General features: G+C 39.9%; 1 long non-coding RNA gene across 2 annotated transcripts; it reads left to right on the top strand.

The window, feature by feature from the left end:
* The first annotated feature begins 206 nt into the window (after window positions 1-206).
* On the top strand, window positions 207-6073 carry LOC148223232 (uncharacterized). Of its 2 annotated transcripts, XR_015804716.1 has the most exons (4): window positions 207-348; window positions 4438-4577; window positions 5558-5809; window positions 5902-6073. It is a non-coding gene; the product is annotated as an uncharacterized LOC148223232 (long non-coding RNA). The 2 variants fall into 2 exon arrangements; XR_015804715.1 differs by having other exon boundaries at window positions 5558-6073.
* Window positions 6074-10043: the final 3970 nt, after the last annotated feature.

Here is a 10043-nt window from a genome sequence, read left to right as displayed (position 1 = left end):
AAGGGATGGAAAAAGAAATAGGGGTAAAAAGCGGTGAAAGGAGAGAAAAGCAGGATCGGGAAGGGATGGGAGAGCCGAGCTCCGGCTGTTCCCCAGCGCACCAGGAGGTGGTGCCCAGCCCCTGCGCATCCCGCGGGCAGGGACAAACCTCCCTGTGCCGGGAACAGCGCTCCGGCTTTTCCTGGGCTCGCACTGCCCAGGAAAAACACCACAGGATTCGCCCTCTCATCACGCTTCTAACTCTGGTGTCTTGGTTGGTATTCTAGGCTGGCAGGGGTAACTGTGAGAAAAGAAGCAAATGCAGGGGAACTTTACACTGCGAGCTGCTGTTGTTACGCTGCAATAAGGGTAATCAAATAAAACTATTAGCAAATGACTCCTAAAGTCATTATATTTACAGGACAAGTGATTCTTGAGGTGCAGAATGCAGGCAAAAATGTGATCCGATTTTAGATTCCTTGTGCTTGCTTTTGCCATCTGGCTCAATTCCTTCTTTATTTTTTAAACTTTTTCATTAAATGATGCTAAAAATAAATTTAAAGTGGTAAAAAAATAAATAAATAGGTTTTCACAAACCATAAAAACCATGTGTACAAATTTTAAAAAATAAATTAAAAAGTATGTAGTGAAATTGTGTTATCAGTAATCTCTTATTTTAAATGGAAACTGCCAAACATTTCCCCTTTCTCCTTACTGGAATATTGTATTTTAGTGATATGGATTTTTAAATATATTAGATGGCTTTTGGTGGCAATATAGCAAAACTAATAATTTTTCTTTGTGACAAAAATGGCTTAATTGCTGAATTTCTGAAACATGAGAAAAAGAAACAGGTCAGTTTCAGGCAAACTGAAGTGTTTATTTCATTTTAAAAATCTCAGTGATTACAAAGCTGCCATGTGAAAACTCATTTTACATTGTGAAAAAAAAAGATTATATAGGCATGAATTCAGCTTATCAGAAAATAAAAAATAGACTCAGTTTATTGTTCCTAAAAGTTCTGATTTGGTTTTTTGGTTTTGCTTTTGTTTGTTTTGGGATTTTTTAAGAAGAACAAGGGTCTGTAAAAGCAGCATTCACTTAAGCGTCTCAATTGGCAGTGATTAACAAAGTCTGTTGCAGGATAGTTTCGATTGCCAGTATACAAAAAGCATTATATTCCATGCTTTCTCCAGGACAAAATGAGATATAGTTTTTTTACTTATTTAATTTTTTAATCTTTTTTTCAGGTAAACGCTAGATATGTTCCAGATACAGAAACTTCTGTTGTTTTTATGAATGCAGAGTTCTTCTATATGTTGTTAGAAGCATATCTTCATTCAACACATTTATAAAACTTTTTTAAGATGTGGAGGAAATTAAGTTGTATGAAGATTAAAGAAACTATAGGATTAAATTTGTGCTGACTTCCTTGCTTTTTAAAATTCTGGGAAATATTGGACAGGTTTTTTAATCCTTATCTTCAGAATAACACATATTTATTTTGCATTTTGCTTTGGAAGTGGGTGTCACTTTGGAAGTGAGGGGTTTGGGAGGAAGAATGGTGCACAGCTGTAAATGTAAACACCCAAAGCATCATCCAAAAGACTCAATTACATATTATTTTAAATTTTAAGTAAAAAAAAGCTTTTAGACTGTTGTATCAGTATTTCTATTGCTTTACATCAGTGTGACTTCACTGCAGTGAAGTGAAGCCACATTGGCCCATGTCAGCCAAGAGTCTGGGCTATTGTTTTGAATTGATTTTGAAGAGTAAGTGCTTTTCTACAGACCTTTAAAAGATCAGCTTTGCTTATTCAAGAAAATGAATGTTTTGAACTCTGACTTAGAGTATTAAAAAACCTTTTCAAAATATAGCCAGATTTTCTGTTCTTGCTAATTTAACCTTCCCTTATTATCTTTAGAGAATGTCATTTTTCAAGCACGCTAATGCAGCAAACTTTTATACCATCATTAAGGATCATGGTTTATTGGATTTCATCTGACTACTCAAGCAAACATTTGTTTAGTGACACTCTGAAAGACAAGGTTGTACCACAAATGTCAGAAATACTGTTCGAAAGTTTCTGAGTAAAAACTTTGTTGCTTTTAAGAGAACCTGGAAAAGAATGAAAATGTAAACGTTTTACATGGACTTTCTCTGTGGTGCTATGAGAAAAGTATTTGGCTCCTGGGATTTTTTCAAGATTCTTATGTGATAGCAAAAAAAAATTATAACTAAGTTTAGGAAAAATATGCCTAAAATAGAGATATAGCTCCAGCAGTGTGGATGCAGGTGTATATCTGTCACTCTTAAGCAATCATTTTCATTGACAGCTCTTGATAGCAACAATTAAATGTACAATATTATAACATCATGATGACTTTATTTGGATTTTCATGTTGCTAAGCTAATGGAAAGTTTCCTATTTTATTCTTTTCTTTGGATCTTTTTTTTGTCTTTCTTTAATCTGGTTTAAAAAAAATACCAAGATGGAGAGACTGCATTTTGCACTTTTTTTATACCCATTGCTGAAAATCTGTCACAGCTACCAAGGAAAGCTAAAGAAAACCAGGAACAGAAAGACTATTATTTATAGCTAGCAAGATACAGTATGGCACCATATGGTAGAATTTATCAAATTCTTTCCTCTGTCATGCAGGGCGAATAGGGGCTGTAGACAGTTCCCTCTTGCAGTCCTTGCTTTGCTGGCCACTCATTCATTTATGCTCTGGCCTGAATCCTGCTCAACCTACAGGTTTTATACCCCTAAAATCACTGCAGAGGGCTAGGCGAGCAGGCTTGGCCCTCCGTGTTTATTTCTTCTCTGCTAACACAGTTTTGCTGAAATGCTGTTTGCATTTCAATCAGCTGAAACAAGAGGATGGATAAATTAATGCCTGACTTAGCTCTTCCCATCTGATACTGAAATGTAACAGTGCTCTGCTGAGGGTTTAAGTTTGCAGGGTGACACTTACCAGGTGTAAGGTGCTGTAAGGTTAAGAAGCATCAAACCTATAATAACAGTCTGACTTCCTCTTCATTTTGTCTCCCTTTGTGTTACATACCAGGGCAAGGAAGGTCTGCCAATCACTATCATTTCTTTTTCTTGTTCTGTAAAGGCTGGGTCGTCACAGCAACAGGCCTGTGACAGGCTGGTATCCATTTAGAGCTCCAGGGGGGTCCTAATAGGATTGAACCAAAAGATCAAGTGAATAGCTTCCTATTTTAGATTTGTAATAACTCTGAACTGCTTGCATATACATGGGCCTTACAGTGTTTTGAGGAGACTTTTTACCAGAGAAAAGATTTGTCTGTTTCTGAGAGCGCTGTACTTTGGAAAGGATGCCCTTAGCCTACTCCATCCTTAGAAAAAGGAAGAGAGGAAAAAAAAAAAAGACAAACCAAATTAAACTTACTTCTCTTTCTCCTGAACACACGAAATTGGAAGGTGTAATTTCCTTTCATTAATTCATTTTGCCAGATCAAAGTAAATAGTCTGTTTATGGAGAACAAAGAAGCCCCTTTTTGGTATTCTGTTGAAGTCGCTATCAGATTCAGAAGTTTGCTCATCTTTCTGAAATCTGGCAAGGCTGCATGCTGCTGAGATTACAGCCAAACAGCTCATGCAAAACGGGCAAATAAATTCCATGCAAAACAAATTCTAACAGAGAAAGAATTAGGAGGAGGCATTTTGTTGATTTGGGAGACTCTCGAGAGGCCAGGGCTCTCATTCAGCTTGCAGAGGCTTTGGTAAACCCACAATATTCAGCAAGCAGAGGAAGAATCACTGGGGGAGGGAGGAGCTGTATTTTGTTAATGTTATTTTCACCAATTATGAAATCCACCAGGAAATAGAAGTTGCTTCATACGTTTCATTCTCAGCCACATTCTTGTATCTATTGTTACTAGGAACAGCGCTTTATGTGGAACTTCTTGTAGGGCAAGATCCCAGGAGTAAACATGTCAAGATCTAGCTCCAGGAGCTGTAAAATACATTTTTAAAGAGGAATAAATTTGGATAGCTGGTTAATTTTCCTCAAGTACAGCTTCTGAAGCTTCTGAAGGATGTCCTTCAGAGAGCGTGGGACTGTCATAGGAGTGGCATTGGTTTGGCTGTCTCCTCCCAAGGCACACAGAACTAACTCCAACCAGGTTCCTGCTGAGTGTTGAAGATCCCTAATGCTGCCCAGCCAGGATGCCCAGCCCTGGAGGGGTGTGCTTTGATATCTCAAAACTTTGATAGTATTGTGCCAAGTGATGATACATGAAGGCTTGTCTGGGAGAGCCTGTCTTTTAAATACTCTCCTTGTGGTCCTTTTTTTTTTGCTGCTTAGATCATCATCAATGCCAGCCTCTACATCCAGCCTAAAACCACCTCTGAATCTCTCTTTCAGCAAAGAGAAGTTTTAGTCTATGTTTTTTTCACCCTGCCTTAGAAAATATTTTTATTTTAGCCACAGAATGCCTTCATCATCTTCAAACCAGCCCTGGACTCTTTCAGGGGGACCTTCTGTTGTCAAATAACCCATCAGTTTCTATACTAAAAGTGCAAGATTCACACATGTCAAGAAACACTCACAAAGACTATGTCTGGGTAAGAAAATTCTTCTGTTTTCCGTGTAGGATCTTGGCACATACATACTTTCCCTGGCACTTTTATCAGTACAAATTTTGAAAAGGATTTTGAATAGATTAGGGACCCAAAGGCACTCAGTTAATTAGAATTAGGGGCATCCCTCTGTGAGAAAGGATTAGGCAGGTAAAAGGCTAGGACTGTGATCCGTCACCTTATAGGGACAATGGTGAAACTGCAGTTCATTGGTTCGGACCCTGCGTGTGGGGTTGAGATACATGACAATGAGCACCAAGATGAAGGCAGCTGGGGGAGGGAATGTAGCAAAACCCAGGGGCATCTGGAAACGGCTTGGAATGGATTTTCCTAGGGCATGTTTGCCCTAACCTCAAATTTCTCAAACTTCCCTTTTGCATTCAGCCAAATCAAAAGGAAGACATGCTAAACAGATTTTTATAAAGGTCTTTATAAGCATTTCTGCTGGTTTTTTACTCAGATTTCCTGGTGAATATGGTGTAACATGGTCTGAAAAGCTGAAACAAATGTTGATGTTTCATGCATATTTTATTATGAATGTTAGGGGTATTTTGATGAAATTTTTGGAATGCTTTCTATATTTAAAAAAAAAAAAAAAAGGAATATATTTTTTCTTTGCTACAGCTTTCCTTTGAAAACCTGTATCATGAAGACTCTCATTCTTAAGGAAGATCCTTAAAGCATCTTCTTAACAAAATGCAAATAATATAATTTACCCATAAAGTCCAAAGTTTTGATGACATTATCTTGGATACTTTGAATGTTGCCTTCCAGTTGTGAAGGAGGCAGCAATTCTTTATGGCAAAGAATTTATAAATCATGTTACAATCCATCTCACACTTTGTTGCTTATTTTCTTGAAACACCACTATAATTTCAATCTTTAAAATCTGAAATTTGCATACCCAAGAAAAATAAAAAGATAAATCAAGTCTTTAATTTTTTCTCCTGTGTCATCTCTTCCAGGTCTACCAGCTTGATGGTGTCCCTGAATAAGCAAGTTGCCATTTAACCCAGATTAGCTTTCCACCCATGACTGAAGCAGTATGCAGCATCACAGCAACATTCTTCCCATTAAAAATGCCAATATTTACCTTTTTTCCTCTTGTTTTGCTCTTTTTAAAATTTAGATCTCACTTGGCTGCAGCATGTGAAAACGATTGGTGTAAGGACACTCGAAAAACTACAGTTTTGACATAAAAACGGAGCTCTAACTTAGTATGTTGATTTGGAATTCTTTTTTTCCCCCTAACTTTCAGGCCACAGATAAGAACTATGAGTTTAGCATCAAAAATCCCGTTTTTTTAAAGGATTTAAAGGTCTATTTCCACGGAGAAGCTACCAGACAGTGTTGAGGCCTGACCTCACACACAAGTGCAGTGAGAACCTCTCTGCTCAAGGATGTGTTCTTCAGTCTTCACCTGCAGAAGAAAAAACTACTAGGTTTGAAGAGATATTTATAATTGCTTTTTCAGCATGTGAGCAAGGCAATGCTTTGCATATGTGTTTGCAAATGAAGCACTGACTCAGAGTAAAATCCCTGTGTCTAATTTTTCCGTGTCTCGTGGTCATTTCTAGTCACTTGCAGGACTAAAATTTCACAACTTCCAAGCAGTTTTCTCTCAGCAATTTGATATCTCTGATAAAATGTTTCAAAAAGGACCTTGAACAAACACGGTGTGATAAAGGTGTCTGTTCTCTCCTTCTGGCTTCCTCTAAGTGTTGCAATCCTCACTCCAGTTAGACAAAGACCCTATCTGTGAAGAAAACAAATATTTTATTTAATCCTGCTGCTATCTGATGTGTGTTCTCTTTTGTCCCGATCTAGACTAAGCTGTCCAGGTCAGGGATGGTCACCTTTGCTATTATTCTGTAACCTGTCTGCAGAAGAGAATTACTTTTTGGTTTATGTTGTACGGCACCTGGCTCCTGGCATGGTGCTAGTACAAATAATAATAATGTACAGTACCTGGCACAGCAACACCTCGTGCTCTCCACATGTGGCACTGCCATAAATGTGATAGTGCAATACTTCTAGTGAACACTCAGAATTACCTCTTACTGGAACTAAATGGATGTGGGTGTTCTCCATGATAAATCTGCCCATCCTAGCCCTTGCTTTTCTTTATGCAGTTAGCTGGAATGAGGGATGGGATTCTTTTTCTCACGAACTACCCACTTTTCAGCTGCAAGCACAAGAAGATGGTTCCCAAGGGCTTGTCTGGCCATGACGGGGCAGAACTGTGCTATTGCTCTGGGTGATGGATCTCTGGGGTTGCTGGGCCCCGGCTCTGGCTGTGGCACTTCATGTCAGCCTCGATAGGAGCAGAGACTTCACCACGCTTCCCTCATGAAAGCTGCACTGTCTGTCCTGGGATGCCTCTTGCTCTGCAAGGTTTGCACAAGAAAGCAAATAGCCTTGGGTTGAATTACTTGGAATTACTCCAGAGGGAAGCTCTGGGATGAGAGAATCACTCTGTGAAAGGGATAAATAAGGGATAAATACTGCTCAGATGTCAACGTGCAGGGAAAAGGACACTTAAACATTAGAAGAAGCAGAAGAAGTTAAAGTCAGCAGCTGTCCAGGATGGCTTTCACAGACCCCACAGCATAAGGGCAGTGTGGGTCAGCAGAGCTGCCATGGCCTGAGCCCCTCACACCCCTCACATCTCTCACATCCCTCACATCTCTCACATCCCCCACATCCCTCACATCCCTCACATCCCCCCACATCCCTCACATCCCCTCACATCCCTCACATCCCTCACATCCCTCACATCCCCTCACATCCCTCACATCCCTCACATCCCTCACATCCCCTCACATCCCTCACACCCCTCACATCTCTCACATCCCTCACATCCCCTCACATCTCTCACATCGCCTCACATCCCTCACATCCCTCACAGCCATGAGCGGCCGTCTTGCATCTGGCCTCGCTCTTTCGCTCCATGCAGAGTCTCTCCCAAGTATGACATTATTTGTATCATTTATATTTATATTATACCCATGTGGCAGGAATGAGTGAGCCCATTATTGTGGTGGAAATGCTTTCTTCCAATGGAAAAGCCCAGCCAGAGTTTTTGGACTCACTCTCTCTCCTCTTTTGCTTGCAGACCCAAAGGGCTTCAGCTCCATTAATGCTGAAATATCTTTCTTTTGCTTTGTCTGACTACAGGCCACAGCAATAAGCCTCAGGTCTGCCAGACTTGTGAAGGAGTTGCACTTAGGAAAGCTCTAGAGCCTTCACAGGGAGAGGTGAAAAGCAGTGAAGAGGGAGGCTGGATATTAATACCGTTTTTTTCCCTCAGCTAGTTTTATGGGAGCTTGTTTACACCAACTTTCACCAGAGAAAGCCATCTTGTGGCATGGGAGGCTGTGAATTTTACATAATTTCTCTGCACCAATTTCCAACCATATATTCTGTCAGAGTGCCTCAAAGAAAAACCACCCACGTAACAATACTCTTCCCTGGAAGTGTACATTCAGAGCATTACTGTGGAAAAGCATGTGGCTTAGCTTACTGCACAGCAAATTTCCCACATAGACAAGCCCTCTGTCTGACAGAAAGAAGACAATTGGGGCATAAATCTTTTAAAAGTGTAAAATGATAGCTGTCTTGGCAGTGGCAGATCTGATAAAGTGTATTCCACCTGGTGTGGAAAGGCAGCATATGGCCACAGTAATCTGCAGTTCAATCAGAAATTCAAGATTTAAGTCCCAGCCTGGAAGGATTTCTTGTCACTGTCTCTCCTCAGCCCTGTCTATGGATAAGTCTGTTCATGTGGCACGAGGCAAAGAAAGGGGACGTTGTTCAGTGGTTTTGCTCTGGGTATGAGGAGTGCTGGGCTTGGCTGAACTTTACAGAAATTTCCTTTCAAATCTTCAGTTATGCAGGGAAACCTGAGCAGTGTTTCCCATCTACAGTCTATGTCCCAGATCTAAAACATCTCCAAATGGGTACAGCAAAGCTTTCCTCTCTAGCACCTACAACACTTATAATACCTTTAATTACTGATAATTGCTCAAAGTTGTAATTTTCTATTTTGCTAAGTCCAAGAATAGATGTAAGAGTTGAGTACAGAGAATACCTATAAATGCCTCTTCTAGCCTTACTCCTACTGGAAGATCTGAGAAGAGTTCTCTGTTTTTTTCTTTCATGTAGTTATAAACTTTTTCCATTTTATCTTTGTGTAATTTTTCTTTAGATGAGACAAAGTATACAGAGGAATCCACAAGTTAGTATGTGACTGGAGTGTTTGTACAGGCAATCTGGGAATTTTTATTTTCATAGCCATATTGAAAGGGTCTACCCAAGCTTCCATGTAAACCAGACATGGGCTGTGATTAAGTTCTGCTGAGCAAGATTGAATGTTCCTGCTGGGAATCTGAAAAGGCAATTTTAATAGAGTAAGGAAAATCTCTCTCAAATCAATACAGGAAAGAGAAGCTGACAGTTTTGTTATTCATTATCTTCTAGTTAAAAAGCCGTTTAAGAGTATTCCAGATACTTCCTAAAACTGGGGTGTGTGCTATTGATAAAGATTATGCTTCATGTTTATGTTTATTGAACCTAAAGATAGTTTTATGCTTATATTTCTCAGAAGAGAGGTGACCTTCAGCAAAGAGCTGCATGTGTGCACACTTTACCCCAGGCCCCAGGGGCAGACACCTTACAGCTCAAAGCTTGACCTCATCTGTGCCTCTTTGTGCTTTCTCCTGGGACTGATGTATATCTTAATCCTTTGATTTTAGAGGGATCCTAAATGGACTGCAGGAATATCTTCACTGCTTTTACTTCAGGGTTTCATAAAGGTCCCATTGCTGCAGGAGTCTGTGCTGAAAGACTGACCAAGACCTCTGTGCCTTTAGTGGAGCAGAACCAGGCCAGCTCTGGTACATCTGTGCCCTGCAGATGCTTGAAGGCATGCCTCTCTCTTGCAAGCAAGAGAAGAAATAATCTATTACCAGAAGAAATGGTGGCATTCCAGGGCAAACTTCCTGCTGATGAAGTGAGAGCCTTCGGGCTCTGTGCAACTGGAGCAAAGAGTGTCACTAATTTTTTCCCCTCACTGTTTGGGTGCAGGGTCTCTGTGCCCGTCTAGATGTTTCCATTTCTTTACATTTTGTAATGCCTTAGAGCAGAGGGACCTGCAGTACTTTTGTGTGAAGAGAAGTGCTCCAATAAAAAAAGAATCTTGTGGGGGTAGACAAAGCCATACACCTTCCCTAAATTAAAAATAGACTAAACAAACAAACCAAACCCAACAAAAACAAAAACAAAAATAAACCACCAAAAAAAAAAACAAAAAACAAAAAACAAAAAAACGCAAAAAAATCCCCAAACTAACATGAGTAGAGACCATTTTTGGCTGCAGTTTAAAGACAGCTGGAGCCACTCTCTATGAAATCAGCTTCTGCATTTTTAAAAAGTACTAGGCCAAAGACAATC

This window comes from Sturnus vulgaris, chromosome 7 (genome assembly GCF_052056855.1).
Source record: "Sturnus vulgaris isolate bStuVul1 chromosome 7, bStuVul1.hap1, whole genome shotgun sequence".
In the NCBI taxonomy this organism is placed as follows: Eukaryota; Metazoa; Chordata; class Aves; order Passeriformes; family Sturnidae; genus Sturnus; species Sturnus vulgaris.
This window is presented reverse-complemented; position numbering and strand designations above follow the sequence as displayed.